Raw genomic sequence first — 20,621 nt, 5'->3', positions numbered from 1 at the left:
TTAGTAACAATATAAAAGCTATTCTTAAGTTTACTTTATATAAATCATTAAGGATTTCACAGCAAAAAGATGCTTGTACCACGACCTGAAGGTGGATATTTTTAGAATTATACTAAAATCCCTTTACTTAATGAAAAAGTATGATCTATCAATCAGGTGACAGAAGGCATGTAGAATATTATGTACAACAGGTTTTTTTTTTTTTTCTAATGTTGATCATGAATAATTTAGAGGCTTTAGCTGTTCATGTATCAAATATGATACAGTATGCTTTCTAGGGTTATAGTATTAGTTTACTCAAAAATGAAATTTCTGTCATACACTCACCCTCAAGTCATTCCAAACCCATAAGACCTTCGTTCATCTTCGGAACACAAAAGATATTTCTGATGAAATCCAAGAGGTATCTGAACCACACATAGGCAGCAACAACATTTTTTAAGGCCCAGAAAGGTAGCAAAGACATCATTAAAATAGTCCACGTGACTAAAGTGGTTCAACCTTAATGTTATGAAGCAACGAGAATACTTTTTGTGCTCAAAAACAATACAAAAATAATGACTTACGGGTCTTACGGGTTTAGAACGACATGAGGGTGAGTAATTAATGACAGAAATTTCATTATTGGGTGAACTAACCCTTTAACTTAATAGATCTGAAAGGACTTGACCGATCATTGACCGATCTTTTGTGCAGATTTTGTGGGAAAATCTGTGGAATGGACATTGTAAAATGTCTTAAATATAGCTGAGAGTAGCTTATTACACTAAATCAAAGTAGTATTAAATTCATTTAAAATATTTCATCACATAGGAAGCACGGGATGTGTAGAATTTTATAATTGACAGGCACTCAAATTCTGCATACTGTAAATCTGTGAGTTCTGTGGGTGCAGATACGTGTGGACCTAGCAATCACTGTCCAATAATGCTGCTGCAGAAACTGTTGGAAACAAGTGATACAGTATTGCCACATCTTGCCACATATTCCCCTCAAACTGCGACCCTCGTTTGTCAGTAAGATGTCTCGTTTGGCTCACATCTCAGGCTCAGAAACTTTCTGTCAGCATGTTGTGGAACAAGGAGAGAGTTTGACCTCAGCCAGCTGTGTCCAGAAAGCTGATGTGAGCCATATGACCAGCAGCAGAAAAAAGCAAAGCTGATGTGCTTTCATAACAGCTTCATAATTAACAAACATATGGTGCGCCTGTCAAACATTTAGAAATAGAGCGTGTTCTGTTTTTTCTTGTTCTATCATGCGACTCAGGCTCAGATTTTCAGCCGTTCATTCTGACAGCCTTGTTTATTTTTATAGCAGCTAATTGTGTTTACTGAGATTTTAATTAGGGTAATAAATTATGATTTTAATAACAAATTGTCACAATGAGGTTCATTAAAAATTAATTAAAAAGTTAAATTCTAAACTATGCATCTATGCAGTACCATAAATATATTATCACTGTTATATAGCTGTGATATGATATGAAACATCAACCCATCACAATATGGGTTGAATTTGCTTGATGACTACAGTTGACTTTCTGCATTGACATATGAGAGTATGAGCTCCATATTACCTATATCATATTATACGAGTCATAAAAGCCATGTAAACTATGATACAAAAGTAATACATATGCAAACTATATTGTCTACAGATTCAATGTACTGTTCCATTTCAAAATGAGAAGGATGTTTATCAGGTTTTAGTTACATTTCTGCTAGTTGGTAATGTCGATGGTATTAGTGGGCGGGATATTCTCATTCTAGTGAGCATATGATTGGATAAAAATCTATGTAGTACAGGATGAGTCATCTATATGTTTCCCCAGTTTTCCTAGAAGAGAAACCCAAGTGAAAAAAATAGCATACTTCCATAATGTACTTAAAGTGCTCTATTTTTGCGCACTAATTTTGGTTTCAAACATTTTAAGTCTGCGTGAGGAAGTCGGCGTTGCTAACACGAGCTCTTGAAACTCCGCCCTCTTCTTGAGAGCAGCAGTTCATTTGCATTTAAAGGGACACACACAAAAATGGAGCGTTTAAAAAATTATCTGTGGTGTATTTTGAGCTAAAACTTAGGGTTAGGGTTAGGGTTAGGGTTAGCCTAGCTGAGTACACTTAAATGTTCTGAAGATTATCTTAAGAAGTACTAAAGAATCATTTTTAGTATATTAAGTGCAAAATTCAAAGTACTTTTTTTTCACCTGGGAAAACTGTGTAAAGAATGCGTATATATGCAAGATGTGACTTAGAAAGTATTAGGACTTTAAATAGCTGTTATATAATACAGTGGCTGTCAGATAATCTATTATAAAGCCATTTTAAAATACATAATGCACAGTAATAAATTTGCAATAAAGCCATAATTAAAAATTAATGCAGGGCTATGGATGATGTCCAGTGATAACCATATCCTCTCTGGTCTGTGCTCATTTTCAGACTTAAAACTTGATTGATGGATGACATTACACTAGGTCTAAGTGAACTATAATGATCATGTATTTCCTGTTGATGCCGGTAATTGGTGATTTAGGGCTGGGCCATAAACACAAAGCGCTCTGGTGCCCTCTCTGTATGCTTTCAAACAATCAAAACCCATTTCTGTTATATTTAATGTACATTAGTCTGAAGTTGATAAGCTGAAAATATTGCCTAATATTTTGTTTGAGTCTGCATTTTGTTCTTTTGAACATTTTGGAGTGAATAGGCTAAACCAAAAATAAATAAGCAATTTGTAACCTCAGCAGAGTCAGGCTGAACTGAGATGTGTTCAATTTGCAATTGCATTTGTAGAATGGGAATTCAACTTTCAGTGCCAATAAATGGAAGATATTGATCAACAGACTCTACAGCATAGAGTCGTAGCTCCCCCTAGTGATTGATATGTTTGAGAGTTTTTAAATGTAATTTAGGGATTCTCTATGTAAACACTTCTTTTTTATGGATGTTTGTCAACAAATGAAACTGCCTCTACGTGATTTTAAAACATATTTATCAGAATAACAGAAAAAAAAAAGAAGTTACCCCACAAAACACGCATTTAATCCTTGGATTTGAATAAGCTGAAATGTGGTTAAATGTGGTGTCTTGCATTCTGTGTTTGTGTGTGTGATCGCTCTCATTGGTTCTGAAGGTCAAGAGTTTGTATGTCTTTTGAAGAGGTTCTTCCTCATTTCCTGAAGCACTGTGCTTCTGTTCTTCATGCACTACCATGACAACAGCATCTCAGCAAGCAGTAAAGAAAACCAGCTGTCCTTGCTCTGGTGGCCTAATTGTGGAACCCATACATGCCTCACTAAATATTATTATTGAAATTATTATTATTATTTTATAAAAAAAAAATGTCTATTTAAAATTTGGATCTATTTAATTTACATTGCATTCACTATATCAAAAAACTATTTTAATTAAATCATTTTAATTTAATTTAAAGGGGTGGTTGATTATGATTTCACTTTTTTAACTTTAGTTAGTGTGTAATATTGCTGTTAGAGTATAAACAGCATCAGCAAAGTTATGATGCTCAAAGTTCAATGCAAAGGGAGATGTTTTATTTTAAAGAATTCTGTTTAAGGACTACAACACACGGCTTCTTCCTGGGTTCCCGAGTTCGTGACATCACTAACCCTAAAATTGACATATAACCTGCTCCCGGGAACACGCAACAAAGTGGGTGAAGCCATGTTGGGCTGCTTTAGAGAAGAGGAAGAGTTGTTGTAGTAGAGTGTTGTTGCTGCTTCATAAACTGGTTAATTCAACTGGATTTGCACAAAAGATTAACATGATGGCACATGCTAGTCGATGAGTTGAATCAACTCCACAGCAACTACATATATTTATCCACTAACCCTTCAGAAACATCCAGTTGCATTCTAAAAGTAACTTCTTCCTGAGTCTCTCCATCAGTATCCGACTCCAGTTTGAACAATGTAAGGCTGAACACCATTACTGACAATCATCATTTTGTCTGCATGAGATTCTCCAGCTTTGTTGATGTTGAGCAACCGAGGCGCAAGCTGTTAAAGCTCCGCCCTCTTCTGGAAAGCAGCCGGGAGCAGCAGCTCATTTGCATTTAAAGGGACACACACAAAAATGTGTGTTTATGCTCACACCCAATTGGGGCAAATTTGACAAGCTATAATAAATTATCTGTTCGGTATTTTGAGCTGAAACTTCACATATACATTCTGGGGACACCAGAGACTTATATTAACTTACATCTTAAGGGGAATTATGGTCCCCTTTAAAACAAAAACAGTGTACCACATTTTTTTTTTACTGCCATGATTTTCCCTCATTACAATTTTATTTTATTTTATTTTACACCCCAGATGAAACATCATTCAGTCATTTTCTACACAGCATGTTTTTTTTTAATTCAGTGGTAATTTATATACTTTTATACAATTCAATAAAAGTGAAAGTGAGCTCACAGTGCCTATATATAAATGTCAGAACAGAAGCCCACTTGTCTAAGTACACTATACAGTGCACACACAAGTGTTTGTATATGTTAACTTTCACACTTACTAGTAATGAGCTTTCCTCCACCACTTACTGCTCTGCCCGCCAATGTAAGGTTGACTTGTTGCCATAGTTACGTAGTGGGTGGTCTGCATCCCACTTTTTCTGCTCCCTTTGGCCACGTTGGAATAACACAAACACACAAGTGTACATTCTTGTGCTATTTTAGGACAAGCACGAGAACAGGAATGAATTACTGACTCCAACTAACTCCAACAACAATATAAAACAATATTAATTTCATGTAAACCTCTAGCATTGTTTACTTGACTATTATAGAACTTCAGCCTATTCTGACTGTTGTTTGCGAACTGATCCGACTTATCTTTTCTAATGTTGAGGACAATTATATATCCCGAAAACCCAGCAGATTTTCATTTATCTTATCCCAGTCATTGTCTGTCTTATTTTGGTTTTTGTTGTTGTTTTTAAAATGCACAAAAGCCAATAAAGAAAAAGATACACCTCAACTAGGCCTATGTTTGTTTGTTTTTTAAATTTTATTAATTTACTAAAACTGTGCTTGCAGTGAGGTTAGCTTTTTGAATAAATAAATGCAAACTAAAAATGATCTCCATATAAAATGAACTTAAAACGTGCGATGTAGCGCTGCACGAGCTCGTTATCACGAGCCCAAGTGACACTCCGGCGCGTGGGATGAATCGCGCTGACGTCACTCAGTGACTCAACCGCTCATCCTTAGTAAAAGTATCGCGGCAGAGAATAACAAGTCCTCCAGTTTCGGCTCATCATTAATTAAGCTCTGATGGAGGGTACATGTACAGATGGTGGTGTTACAGGTGGAGGAAGGATCTATGGGGCGTTCTTGGAGGAATTTAAACTGCGCAATTCTTCATCATTACCTCATACACCCGGAAAGACCGGAAAGCTCATCCCGCAGGTAAGATTCTGAATATATTATATAATAAATAAAGCTGGGTTTGAGAACTAATGAGTTATGTTACTTTTTAGATATTGTAATGAGCAAGTCAGTCCAGAGTTACACTCACAATAAGATTGTGTTTTAATGATGTTCGTCACTTGTGCGTCTCGTTTCTATTTCTAAAACACACCACTAGATGGCACCATTTGAATACAGAAATAACATGTCTACGCTTGCATGGGTTGTTTATTATTCAATCTCTCTCTCTCTCTCTCTCTCTCTCTCTCTCTCTCTCTCTCTCTCTCTCTCTCTCTCTCTCTCTCTCTCTTTTGGGGCAAGGGGCAGTAAGCATAGTGTCTGTGTTTCTGGGGCTCGTAGCTTTTCGAATGAGAGTGGAGTAGTTGGCTATGCAAACTACAAGTTGGTGGAAGCTCATAGAATAATGGGGAATAAATTAAGGCTATTATGTACACCGAATGATGATGAATTTGCTTTGATGTTTAAAATAAAGTGTGAATAGGTTTTTGTGTGTGTTTATGTAAATTAATTGTAATAATAAAGGTGAACTTAAAATTCAAATTCTCTCTCTCATCATCATCTGCACAGCTGTCAGGCAGCTGGGATTTTTCCTTCATCCCTGCAGTGGGATGGAAAATGGTGTCACTGATGCCGATGCATCTGCAGCCAGTAGAAATGTGCCATTGGTACCAGTTTGTGAGGAGCTTCTTCCTGATTAAACTGAGATGAACAGCAGGGAGAGCCAATCATCATGGAGAAGAGGTGGGTCTTTAAACTCTCTCCTGACCAATAATCACGACTTCATCGGGGTTGAAAGATGATGACACTGAGTGTCATATTTCATGTATGTAGCATGTTCAGACTGTTCCCAAGCAGAGCTAGTTCTCATAGGATTTGGATTAGCTATCATCTAGTTTTTATCTATTTTTGATGTATCTAATTTCTTACCTATTTTTTTATTTATCCTGACACAAATTGTTAGATTGTAACAAATGTCTTATAATTTAAAAAAAATGGTGCATGAAATTGACATTATTATTTATGTAATATATGTAATTATTTTTGCATTGTCCCAGCCAATGAAATTATGTCTTTAATTTGATGTTGTTAGGGATCTCAACGAACCCATGACCCATAAAGTTTGTTTTGATTGACATGACCTTAAATTGTGTAGTATGTAAATGAGAGGTGTAATTGGGCTTATGATTTTCATTTTGTTTTAATAATGCAAGCAACAAAAAAAAAAAAAAAAAAAATCCCATAGAAATCAATGAAAAAAAGAACTTGAGACCGGAAGGACCTATAACACTCTAAAAATCACTCCTTAGCAACAACATAGCAACATTCTCAGAATGCCTTACAGCTGTATAGCGACTCCCTGTAACGGTGTGCCGTCAACTTCTGCACATGCAAGCTTCTTCAGATCTAGTTGGAATAATAATTCAGAGCCACAGATATGAAGCATACCACACTGCAACTCAAAACTAGATGCATCTTTTATGGCTCTGTAACATCAGTGGAATTCCAATAAGCCATTTCATGCATCACTGTCCAGTGTGAGTCTGTCTTCTGTGTGTTTTCGCACTACCACGAACACATAAACAGAGTTGATTTATGACATCTTCTGGTTTTTCTCTTTGCATGGAGTCAGCGGTCACATGTGGTTCATGGATGTCAGAGCTCCATGTTTGACTGACTCAAGTGTGTAGTTCTGTAACCATGGTGAGCATGGAATCCAGCTCAGCCAGACAGAGCGTCTGATTGGCTGGCAAGCCAACACTGGTATATCATGCAGCCGGCTCCCTCGCCCAATGGAGATCGTGCAGCACTGGAGCTGTTGCTATGGGCAGTCAGACAGGAATCTGTCTTATTTCTTATGGTCTGTGTGTTTCTGTGATGAACCGTCTCTGTCTGTCCATCAAATAGTGTTTGTACTCACAGTGAACACTGTCTTCTCTCCTTATTTATTAGGATAGGGACAGGGCAGATGGGGTACGTGGGTGCTATGCACAGAAAGTCACGTAGGCAAGACCCCCTCCTCCTTTCACCCACTGCCTCACTGCCTCAGTCTAAGTGCCTCAGTCTCAGTCAGAGGCTGTGGGTCTACCCAGCTGTGACCAAACATTGCCAGGAATGCACAAGCATTTCAAGTTCCCCTCTGTTCTTCTATCATTTATCCTTTCCTACACGGTCATCCCGCACTCTCCTATTACTCCTATTACTTCTATCCTACTACTATCATATATATACCTTTAACTATTATGTTCTATCCTATCCAATCCAATCCATCCATCTTCTACTTTTCTCAGCATCTACTCTTATTTGTTGCATCATCGTCCTATATCATCTATTCACCTCTCGGTCCTATCCTATCGGATCCTATCATTCCATCTTATCTTATCCTATCTTATCCCGTCCTATTCATATTGCTATTCTTTCATTCTTATTCATATCATATCATATCATATCATATCATATCATATCATATAATATCATATATTTTATCATATCCTATTCTGTTTCTATTCTTTCCTATCCTATCCTGTCCCTTTCATATTCCTATTCTTTTCAATTATTTTATTCTATTCGTTCCTGTCTACTCTACCCTGTCTTATCCGTATTCCTGCTCTTTCCTATCATGTCCTATCTTATTCCATTATATTCTATATTATATTATAATATCCCATCCTATCCTATCCTGTAATATCCCATAATATCCTATCCTATCCTATCCTATTCACACTTTTTCCTGTCCTGTCCTATTCTATCCTATCGAATCCCTATTCGTTTATTCCCTATAATATAATATATTAATTATATCATATTGTTTCCTGTCCCATTTTTTCTTTCCTACCCTATCCCATTCATTTTCTTATTCTTTCCTATCCTGTATTCTATTCTATTCTATTCTATTCTATTCTATTCTATTCTATTCTATTCTATTCTATTCTATTCTTTCTTATCCTATAATATCCCATCCTATTTACACTTTATCCTATCCTATTCACACTCTATCCTACCCTACCCTATCCTCTTCTATCCTATCCTATCCAATCCTGGTCACAATCTTTCCTATCCTGTCCTATCATATCATTTGCATTTCCTGTTCTTATTCCTATTGCTGTTTTGTTCTGTATTGTCCTCCCCTATCACTGTTCTGGCCCATCCTTTCATATTTTTTCCTATCCTATTCCTAGTCCTTTCATGTCCTATCAAATCCTTTGAATTTCTTATTCCTATTCATATTGCTGTTCTCATTTTTTGCTGTTCTGTCCTATCATATTCTTTGCATTTCATATCCTATCCTATCCTATCCCTTTCTGTCTTTTGCTCCTCTCACACATCATCTAGTGCCTATCATCTCCTATCACCTAATGCCATAGACTTACATTGAACAAGCAACCAAAGCCTTACTGTTGCAAGGGAATAGTATATCACAGAGACTTGTGGTGAGCTCTCTTTTAATTTGGGTCGGTATTCGGTAAGCAATCACCTAGAACACCCAAACATTGCCCTAGGAACCACTTTAACAACCACATAGCAACAAACTTGTGATATTATATGTATCAGTATTACGTTGAGCTCAGAGTTGTAAATAAGGTATCAGTGCAGCCGTTTGGTCCCTTACAAACTCAACAGCAACTGTAGCGACCACATCCACCTCTACGTATAGAGACAGTTTAATCAAAATACCATCGGAGACCATAATTATCCCATGATGAATTCCACAATTTCATATTTCTTCAGTCAAAACAGATTTAATTGAGCATATAGATTTTTTCAAGGCTTTGAAATATACCTGATTCTTTCAGAAAATGGAGTCTTTTGCCACCCTACAGTGAGGTTTAAAAATAGCACATAGTGTGTTGGCCTTGTTCCAAAACACACACATACACGGCAGACACACTCTCTCTCTCCCACATTTTTTTCCACAAATTTCCCACCTCCAGGGCTCATATTTGCTGGTATCCTTTGACTGACACAGACTGCTCTCTTCCGATTGGCTGAGGTGAGGTGATTGACAGTTGAGCAGAGTGCAGGAACAGCAAGCAGTGGCCCCGCCCCCAGACTGTGCACGTGGATGAGTCTGCTGTGAAAATCTGAGAATCAGAGAGAGGAGAGGAAAGGAGAGGGGAAAGAGGGAGGAGAGAAGTGGGGAACAGAGGCGACAGGATTGACTCAGGAAGGAGAGGAAGGGAGAAGAAAGGTTTGGAATTGCTTTGAAAGAAAAAGGAGTAGAAAAAAGGGAGAAAGAGGGGAGAGAAGAGGAGGTAAAAGAAGAGGAAAAGAGGTAAGCTGAAGATTTGAAAGAAAAGACCATAATTCAAAACCTCTCATAATAGTTAGGACTACATGCATGTGTTTTTTGTGCAATGTGTGTTTAGTATGTGCATGTGGTTCCATATAGGTAAATGTTGTGTATGGTTGTATTACAAACACATTAATCAGCACTAAAGCAGTCATTCATTATTCTGACAGCAGTGTGTGTGCGTGTATATGTATATAAGGTAGCATTACAGATGCAATGCCTCACATCATCGCCGGCAACTGTAGTTACTGGTATCGCTTACATCGGCTCTCTGGTTCCGTGCAATTAAATGAATGCCAGCATGAGATTGCAATCCAAATGGCATGCTAGTTTTCATCTTGTAAGAAGTAAATGTTTCCTCAAAATGCACCGGTTTTTACAAAACAGCATCCTCTGTCATGCATGTCAACTCATAAAGGAAGTATGGCTCTAAAAATGACTGTTTACTTAGAAACAATTCACAGTATACTGTAAACATTTCCAGGATAAAAAGCATTGTAAAGCTATTGTTTGCACAGTCCTGCAGCGGGCTTAATGGCTCACGTGCCATGGTTATCTCCACATACTGACCTACATTCACCAGAGCTTTACAACAGGCAGACAACTGTGAGCTGCTAAAATATCCTTCTAAATATAGAAGCTTAACCAGAGTCATTTGGTAAAGCTGTAATGAATGAAACCGTGATGTCAGTTAAATGAGATGAGTTGTGTCTTGTAACCTTGTAGACTGAAATGAACCTTCCTGAGTTGAAACCAAGAACAGCATTCAAACACAGAAACCGGAAGTCTGTAATTGCAGAATTAATTGTTTGTGAGGACAACTTGGATACTTGAGTCAGCTGTGTTTTTGGAGACCAAGTTTGAAGCACAACCAGATTTGTTTATCCTCACATAGTTACCAAGCATCTCCTGAAACCTTTGGAGGATTATTACTACAAGAAGTCTTGAAGTGCATAGTCTAGTGCTAAATCTAAGCAAAACATGGCAAATATGTAATAATAACACTCAAAATATAAACACAATCCTGTCTTTAACTTCTCATGTGTACTGTGCACCTTTTACAGCTCAGCAGTAAATTGAAACATTATGCTTGGTTCTGGTTTGGACCAAGGTGGTCCAGCTGTGTGAGTCGCAGTGGTGGTGGTTATTATGGTTTGGGAGTGAAGGAAACTTGGTTTAGGAAACATCCTAAAGTTTTGCCAATCCAAGCACTTCACGACCTCATATGGGAATTTGTGGTTCTGATGAAACTGTCATTACTGGACCACCATCGTTTTGGAGCTCTTCAGCTTGCTGTGTACAGTAATACTACCTTGTGTCGTATGTGCTTCAGGACTTCTAACAAAGGCAAGAGGTACTTGCCGAGACAGGAATGGTTTACTGTCAAGCTGCCAATTAACTCTCAGATTAGACAGCAGTCTGATCTCAGCAGCCTGAACACAAATGTCTCATCTGAAACCTCTGCTTTTAACAGTCTGATCTCCAACTTTCAATTTGAGCTGTCTCAATCTCAATTGTCTGATCTCAAACTTATGATAACCGTAACAGTCTTATTTCAAAATTCTGATCTCAAACCTCGCTTTAACTCTCTGATATCAAACATCTGATCTTATACTTCTGATTTAATTCAGTTCAGTTCAAATATTGGTAGCTAAGGCAAAAAATGTTATTCGTATAGCGCTTTTCACAATACATATTGTTTCGAAGCAAATTTACTGAAAATGCTTATTTCATTGTTACCATTTAGAAAGTATTATGTTATCAGTCAGAGATGAGTGTATCAAAGTAAGGTCCATATATGGCAGTAATATACAGCTATAATATACATGTTATATGTAAGCAATAAGGTACGAGTGGCTGTGCTGTATCGTGAATAATCTGCTTACTCTACCTAACAACGCCCTTCAGGCATGACTTATTCACAATACATCACTAGCCTCGAGTACCTTATGAGTCTGTATGAGTGTGTCAGTCAGTAGCAAAGACTTTTATATTAAAAAACTGACTGAATTGTTGTGAACACCGAACAAGACGCAACTGACAAATGCATTGATTATCGCTGTCAGTCACGGGAAAACCCCTTAACTGTTAAAAGGACAAGATAATACATTGGACATTTAAACTGATTTTTTATTATGAACATAGGACTGACCAGAAGGAAAATGCAGGTAATAAACTCGCTCTCTCAATCTCTTTCACACAATACTCTTCTACATAATACAGTAAGCTTCAATGAACAATATCAATTGAGAACGTACAGTTTACGTTGCTAAGAGTGGTTGCTAAGGGTGTTGTGTAGTGATACACAGAACCGTTGAGTGAAGCGGTCTTAGACATGTATTATTATGAATAAAACACCGCTATTGACCAATCAGAATCAAGGACAGGAACTAACCGGTTTATAAGTGGTAGTTAAAATGATTTTCAACATGCTTTGTATTGTTACAATGCCAGCAGTAGGTAAATGAACAATGTTTACTTTTTCTCTGTGTTACCTGGGCTGAGAAATTCACGTTTATTTGTCAGCAAAAGTCAAGCAATTGTAGGTTTATCACTTAAAATCATGCTTTGTCTACTCTTTAAACAGCATTATAGTAAAAATGGAACACTATGGCAACAGCTTTCTTACCTGTACACAACAGTGTTTTGTTTTGGGAGGTTGGGCGGAACTGACAGAATTGCAGTTTCTTTCAGTGTTTCACCACTGGTCATCCATTTTGAAATGTTGTTGACTACAACCACAGAGGTTATTCAGATTTTCTGTTGCTGTGTTCTCTTCATATTTACAACTCTTTGCAGCAATTTGCCACTGCCTACAACACCATTATGACTAGAAGTTTTTATTAGGAAGTATTTCCTAATAAAGCAAGGCAATATTTGACTCTGCTTGTATCCATAGGTGGTGGGAGTGACCTTGGACAGCAACATGCCCAGTCCATTATGGGTGTTAAAGTTTTCCTATCTATTTTGCAAAAGGGAAGACATCAGCCTTTTTTTCCCCTGTATTCTCTAGTCAGGTAATGCTGATTTCCAAAAAGTTTTCACTTTGCTACTGAATAGGCAGCCAAGTTTTACTGAAAGCCCATTTTTCCAGCGGTAACCTTCATGTATTTTGAGTTAAGCTAACACAATGTATATGTAAGACAGCAATTGTACTCATAATGATTACAATATAAGGGTAATATTAAAATATCATGATCATTTTTTAAAGTTTTGAACATCGAACAAAAGTAGCCATCATCTGAGCAATTGTCATCGTCACCCAAAACATTGCAATGGCTGGTGCAATCTGTAGTTACTCCAGGATGGGCCCCTCAAGGAAAAACAGGGAAGCAAAAAGAGAAGAATTAGTGTAACTGCTGTTTAACGCATTTTAGGCAAAAGATGATCATGTGTATTTGGTACTATTTCATCAGATATAATTGTATTACAAGTTTATGAGAAGCTTTTCTGCATCTGAAACGGGTAACATGTTCTGTAACTTGGCAATGTTTCCAAAGGTCGGGAAACACCAAGCCGACGGTCGGCCGCCGGGCAACGTCGGACTGTTTTTAATTTAGATAAGTAATGATTTTAAAAAGACAACAGACAGCAGAATTTAAGATCAGACTTTCATAGAGTAGGTTTTTCGTAGAGATGCACCGATCAACCAGTCAGGGATCGATCAGTTCCGTTTTGTTGCCAGCGGCACAGGCAATAACGTCAGCTGCACGTTTTCGCTCTCTTCCCTCTGTTGGCGAAGTGACACAAACCCACACGAGCGCCTCCTCGCTGTCACTCGTCTCATTCACACCGGTTAAATGGTGCTTGTATTGTGCATAATTTTAGTCATTCCCACAGGTTTCAAACTGCCAAAGTCACGCCCCCCAGTGGTGAACCATTTAAATTTCGAAATACTTATGATGTAACGAAGCCTTGTTCCCTGAAATCAGGTGACTTTGGCAGTTGGATACACCACTGATTTGAAACAATAGAGTCGTAAAGCTTCGAAGCTTCATGAAGCGGTGCTTTGAAATCACTCATCACTACATATTGTTGAATAAAGTTGTTTTGTTTTTTTTGGTGCACAAAAAGTATCCTCGCTGCTTCATGACATTAAGGTTGAACCACTGTAGTCACATGAACGGTTTTAAATATCTCATTAGTAGCTTTCCGGGCATCTGAAAGTGTTAATTATCTTGCTGTCAATGGAGGCCTCAGCCATCCGATTTTAGCAAAAATATCTTCATTTGTGTTCTGAAGATGAACAAAGGTCTTACAGTTGTGGAATGACATGAAGGTGAGTAATTAATGACAGAATTTTCATTTTTGGGTGAACTAACCCTTTATTCAAAGAACAAAAGACAAAGAAAATCAGTTTCTGCCCTTGACTGAATACATTTTAGAACTTTAATTGCAAGCATAAATCAGTATTTAATTTTTACAATGAAGACTACTTGGTGTTATTTTACATTTGATTATTTTAATTTCTGTATCATTTCTTACCTGAATAAAAACCTAATCAACCTGAACAACTTTAAAGTTTCATAGCTCTCTTTATACTCTTGCATTTATTTGTGCTGTTGTTTGTGCTGTTGTTTTTTTCCTTTTTTTTTTTTTTTTTTTTGAAGAAAAAGATTTTTGTTTGTATATGTTGTCAATTATTGTTCTTAGAAAAAAATCGGTATTGGCAGGTCAGACTAACAAAAAAATGGAATCGGTCAAGAAAAAATTGCAATCGGTGCATCTCTAGTTTTTTGCCACAAAATTACAGTGTATTATTTCAAGCAGAACATTTGTTAAGTTCAGTGTTAATAATCCTTTGTTAGCAGTCAGTCAACAGTGATTTCTTCGAGTGGACAGTCTTGTTATTTACTCCTTAGGGTTTGCATATTGTACATGCAGAAGAAAGAAAGTCATCTAAACAACATGCCAATCCTCATACAGTATCTGAAGTCACTCAACGAATAGCAAAATAAACTGGACGATGCAAACCAAACAGGTGAATCTTCATAAGTAGCCATTCAAATTTCTCAAGTCCACATAATCTCCCTCAGGAACTCTCGTGCTCTCCATGTTTGCATGTGTTTTTCTTCTCAGGTGAGATCGTTGTTTTGAGCTCTGAATGTCTCCTGTAACGTTGAGCTGGTGTGCAGTGAACAGAGTTTATGATTGGTTGCCTTGGAAACACATACTGTACTCTTTAGCTGTGAAGAGAGAGAGAGAGAGAGGGGGGAAATGAGGATGGAGTGAAGGAGAGAGAGGTGATGGGGAGTGGGGGAGGGGTAGTAGAGGCAGAAGCAAAAAAAGGAAAAGAAATGAAAGCAGACTGGCTGGTAGAAGGGGGTTGGGCTATCTTCTCTCAACACCACTCTCTCTGCCTCTTTCACTGTCTCTCCCTCTATTTCTCTCTCTCTCTCTCTCTCTCTCTTTCTGCTTTCTCGTTCCATTCCTTTCCTTTCTTTGTCTACTGAAGGAGAAGGCAGGAGAGGAGGGTGCAAATGTAGGAGAAAGCGAGAGAATGTGTTGAGAGAGGAGACAGAATGGATCAGGCACGCTCGCCTTTTTGACAATAGAAGCTCGCTTCCTGTCTGTCACTGGCGTTTCGTGAGTAAGTCCTCTTACTCTTTTTGTGTGAGTGTGTGCGTGCATGAGACAGAGCGTGTGCACGTTTTGTCAGGGCTGTCATCCGTTGCATTTAAAGGTAAAGGTAAAACATTTAAAGGTACATTACGCTCCATCACTGGGCAAACAGGAAGCAGTGTCCTTCTCTTCCTCTCTGACCTGCAAGGTAAGAATGCTTGTGTGTCTCAAGAGAGAAACACTCTTCTCTCTTCTCCAAGTCACTTAAATACCGGCCTCTCCGGCTCACTTTCTCTGTCTTTGTGCTTCATGCGGTTTCTTTTCCTTTTCTTTGTGTAGTAATGTGATTGATTGTAAATGTTTTGTAATAAATCCCATGCAAGTGTCTACAACTCGAATTGTGAAGTAAGCTGCAGAGGAGATCCTTCTATGTATAATGCAATTGTGTGTGTGTGTGTGTGTGTGTGTGTGTGTGTGTGTGTGTGTGTGTGTGTGTGTGTGTGTGTGTGTGTGTGTGTGTGTGTGTGTGTGTGTGTGTGTGTGTGTGTGTGTGTGTGTGTGTAATATAATAGCATGCTGGTCTCTATTGAATACTTTTGTACAGGAAGTATGGTTATTATAGCTGGCGATCATGATCTCTGCCATTACAGCTCAGCACAGATCTAATAAAAGACACCGCCTCGGTTTGTGTGTGTGTCTGCAGTGAACTTTCTCAGACAACCTCCCCACGAGCAGTATCACCCATAACTCTCTCTGTATGAGAGGGATATCTTAGGTTTGTTATCTGCCAAAGAACACCCACATGCACGCATTACGTTACCCTCCTTCGGGGCCCCATGGTCACCTGTCATCTCTGTTGTTGACCCAATTCATTAGCAGCACCTGCAAATGAAGATGGAATGATAAGAGTGAGGAAAGAAAAGAGAAACAGAGACAAAAACATTCAATGTTTTTTGACTAACTTAACTTTAAGATCTCTTCCAAACTTTTAGGGATTTAAAGGGACAGTTTAAAGGGACAGTTCACCTGTAAAATTCTGTCATCATTTGCTCTCTTTGTTCAAACCTGGAATGATTCTGTGTAACACAAAATTTATTAAGAATCACATTGCTATTTTCCGAATATTGAAAGCCTACAATATATTGATGGGGATGTTAAGCTGAGAAAGTGACAAAACAGGTCATAAAAGTACCGTCATAATGTATTATGTATGTCTTGTACATCTTCTAAAACCATTGAGTAGCTTTGAATAATGAAGTGACTGAAATTTCAGTTCATTTTCAATGAAAATCTCACGCTCCACCAGCTCCCAAATCTCATTTGCACTTGCACATAATCATATATCTCTCATGAAGACATGTTGAGCAGGAATTTATGTCAGTGACACCAAAAACCATTGATTTGCTAAGGGTGAATGATATTTGAGAGCTACTCTTCAAGTTTCGATCTGTTCTTCACACAAAATCATATGAAACTATGTGGCTTGAGAATTGTTCCTGTGCATATTCAAAATTGATGCATGAAGACGCATCAAGCCAGGTTTAACATCAGTGGAGCACAGTTGATTCTCTTTTCTAAACTTCTCATTGTAACAATTCTCATTTTAAGGTCCATTATTCCTTTAATAATCAGGGGTAGAGAGTGTGTATGTGTGAGTGTGTTTGCAAAGAGTATAAGAGTTTGTTGGCATATGCTGGTTAGTTATGTTTTTTGAAGCATGGCAGCTGGTTTATGCTGGTCCTTAGTTGGTCATGAGCTGGTTTAAGCTGGTCCTGAGCTGGAGCTAGTTGCTTAGGACCAGCACTTGGCCAGCTTACACCAGCTCATGCTCAGCTAAGGACCAGCTTAAACCAGCTCAAACCAGCTGCCATGCTTCAAAAAACATACCTAATCAGCATGTGCTGTTTTTTTCAACAGGGATGGCTTTTTTCCTCTCACATGCTTTACATCAAAGTTCTTTCTATCAAATGAGTTTGTTCCTGTCCCATGTTTAATGACCCAAATCCGCCCCCAAATGTGTCCAGCCTATTACAACACACTCTTTATCTGATAAAAGCCTTATGCGCGAGAACGATTCTCTGTCTCTGTTTATTTAGGGTAATACAAGATATGTGTACATGTCAATATCTGCCTCTCAGATCGGATATCAAATCATAAAGCCACCAACTGTGACCCCAACAGCTGCAATAGCATGTCGCGTTTTTAAGACTTGTCAGCATCAATGGCACCTCTACTAAGCATGAAAGCTGAGAATTTGAATGTGAGAAAGAGACATCGAGACAGCAATCCCGTGAGAATTACTCGCAGAGAAAATGTGGCTGATCGTTCGACATCGTAGTAAAGAATCACATTTGTGCGGTTACGACAAGGGTCCCACATCAGCAAACATTGTCTGTTTTACGAGAACGGTTTCTCCACAACAAAGTCCTGCTTGACATGAAATACAATAATAAAAGGGCGTCTTACTGTGTGTGATTTCGAAACTGGATGTCGTTTTGCGTCTGAAACTGAAACTGATCAACAAAACCTCAAATTTTCTTGCATGATCTGTGCCATTTTAGATCGTTGTCTATATTTGTGTCTGTAACACCATCTGTACTTAGCTTTCAAAAAGGAGACACACAACATATCTAATTCAGTTGTTTAAACAGGAAACCCCTCGCTGCTCGGCCTAGCTGCTTTTGTTTACGTCTGCAGTGTGCTTGGGGTTTTTTCGCTGAATATCAAGTCTGAATTTCTCTCATATATCAGTCAGTAAAACAATATCCATGCTCCCGACAACAGTGGTGCCCCTATCTTTTCCCTTCCCACTCTTCCTCTCTCTTTCTGGCTGTTTGATTCCTGCTGTGGTTCCCCTCTGCTCTCATGAGATATCTGTTTCAAATGGACAGTCGCCGTAGACTCTTTGTTTTCAACCAAATTCGTGGCTTTAGTTTTTTGAGTAATTCAAGTCAGTGTAGAGTTTAGAATAGACTTCAATGTGGATTCTAGACTGTGTGGGCTCTATCAAGCAGTTTTAAACTGTTAATATCATTACAAAGAGGTCCAAAAAGACTATTAAAACTAGGCATCCAAAATGGCTTGTTATAAAATTTCAGATGTCAAATGTCATTCAGTAATTTAATGGGGAAGTAAAGATTATTCCAAAAACAACAGAAGAGCAAAATGTGGGAAAGGTTGCCATACCTTTCTGGCTCTGCATATCCTTCTGGATCCCAACATTAGGAAAAAAGGGCAGAAATTTATTTTTAACAAGATCAATAAACATTTCTGTCTGATTTTATCGTTAATGTGGTTAATTTCAGTATCGGTTACATTTTAATGTTGGCTCTTATTAAAAATGGGAAGCGTTAACTACATTAAACATCACAACATACCCATTTCAATACCCATTTTACTCATTTCAAATGCAAAAAGGCATTTTACATAGGATTCTTAAAGGCGCAGCAACAAAAAAATTGACCGAGAGAGTAGAGTAAACATAGATAAACTAAACTTATGTGTGTTTTTGTGCAAAGAACTTTGATTAACATCATAAACATGCCTCAGAGAGAAAAAAAATAGCACATGAACCATGTAGAACTATGATGCAAAAACAGAATTACTATGGCTACCGACATGGACTTGATTAAATTAAGGAGAGCAAGATATGGGAGGAAAAGATTTAAGACAGTGCTGGACTGCCTTAGGCCCATTATTTTTCTAATGTGATCTCTCTTTAATCTAAGTGCATGCATGTGAAGCTGGAGAGGCTCATGAAAGCTTATACTAAGAGGAAGATTTGTGAGGCGAAGCTCTTCTGATGATTCTCCAACTGTCTGCCTGAATCGCACCTCATTTGAATGCAATGCAAAGAAGCTGTACTCATCCATTAGATGTGCGATACTTCACTAATGCGTCCCAGTGAGGCCTGATAACAGCCACAATCACAATCCACTTAAAAACATGAAGAGAAAACTGTTTCAGACACATTTGTAAAAGTGAGATATTTTTCAGCAGTGTGTGTATGTGAGGTCACGACCACAGCTGCACATCAGAGTCACGTTTTTACAGGAAGTTAGAACCACTTCCTTTTCAACGGAACAGTTTGCTGGGTTTCTATGCCTATCTACTTTAGCATTTCATAAAAACGTTAGCATACACAACCCACTCATGCACGTCAGTCTTGCCTCATTGTGTTTTGTATCCTCGCTGGTGGAGGTACACTGTGAGAGTTGCACTGAACAGGTGATATACCTGGATAGCTTTGTGTAATCTGATATAGCTCAACCTGTTTGACATTGCATTGTTGATCTGCTTTGAAATTTGATTACAATGGGATAGGACGCTTACATGAGCGTTGGCAGAACAAAGGACATTTTTATTACTCAGAGGTGCTCTTTCATAGCTCTATCATAGATCTTCATTGATGTATCACCTTTATCGCAGATGTTTCTCCTAAATTTCCTTATGAAAAATAAAAATAGAAACAAATAAGACAATAGTTGACATGCAGTATGAGTGCTGAGCTATAAAATTAATGAGGATTGAATAACCGAGATAATTTGGTCTAAGGAGACTGATGAGAAGTGTTTGGGTTTAATTCATCAGAACAGTTCATTAGGATTCAATACTCCAGGACACACCAAACTGATGGTTGGCCATCGGGCCATCAGCGAACATCTGTCAGGCTAGTTTTTGTGGCGTGTTCCACAGGTAGTTTGCTTGATTCAGCATGTGAATATTTTCATAACACCATGAGCTGCTTACAATGAAGAAAGTTATCAACTAACTGATATTCAAAACGATAAGCAATTGCCGCTTTGTTTATATTCGTATATGCGTATATCTCGTATATCCTTGATGGGTAATTCCTTACACGCAGACGCAGAAAGTGCTAGTTTGCAGTCCGCTGTAGTCTGTACTGTGTGCTCAAGCGCAGCTTTTTGGTCCAGACACAGCCAACGCGAGGCGACAACATCGTCGGTTAGCATTAGCATTAGCATTTCATAATGCTGCAGATGCTTGATGTTAAACTTGTTCACGTTAAACATCGTTGCACGTTTTATCTTGCCATTGTTACTGATTGGACATAGCCAGATCTGAATGCAGTAAAATCTGAAATCCGGCATATCATATGTCACAAGAGAGAAGACTGTCGTTTCACTGGAATTTTGGGTTATGACATTTAAAAAAGTTAAACATGTTATGCATGGATGAATCATTCACAAGATCAATAATATGCAAAAAATACTTTTTTTCATGCTGACTTTAAGACAATTTGTGAATAAAGCATTTATATGAATTGTCACATGACATGTTGATGCAGTCACGTGACTTTTAC

At 38.0% G+C, this 20,621-nt stretch overlaps 1 protein-coding gene across 7 annotated transcripts in view; it reads left to right on the top strand.

Annotated features, from left to right (window-relative positions):
* The first annotated feature begins 5,192 nt into the window (after positions 1-5,192).
* The window catches only part of kdm6bb (lysine (K)-specific demethylase 6B, b), a 35,388-nt gene continuing 19,959 nt past the window's right edge, over positions 5,193-20,621 (top strand). For 2 of the 7 annotated variants that reach the window (XM_067398011.1, XM_067398006.1), the window contains exons 1-2: positions 5,194-5,427; positions 6,016-6,189. The gene's annotated coding sequence lies outside the window, so the exon portion shown is untranslated. Of the gene's footprint in view, positions 5,428-6,015; positions 6,190-9,554; positions 9,719-15,081; positions 15,327-15,350; positions 15,507-20,621 lie in introns of those variants that run through there. The other 5 variants (XR_010896197.1, XM_067398009.1, XM_067398010.1 and 2 more) reach the window with 5 other exon arrangements.

The sequence above is a fragment of the Chanodichthys erythropterus genome, chromosome 10, assembly GCF_024489055.1.
Source record: "Chanodichthys erythropterus isolate Z2021 chromosome 10, ASM2448905v1, whole genome shotgun sequence".
Lineage (NCBI taxonomy): Eukaryota > Metazoa > Chordata > Actinopteri > Cypriniformes > Xenocyprididae > Chanodichthys > Chanodichthys erythropterus.
This window is presented reverse-complemented; position numbering and strand designations above follow the sequence as displayed.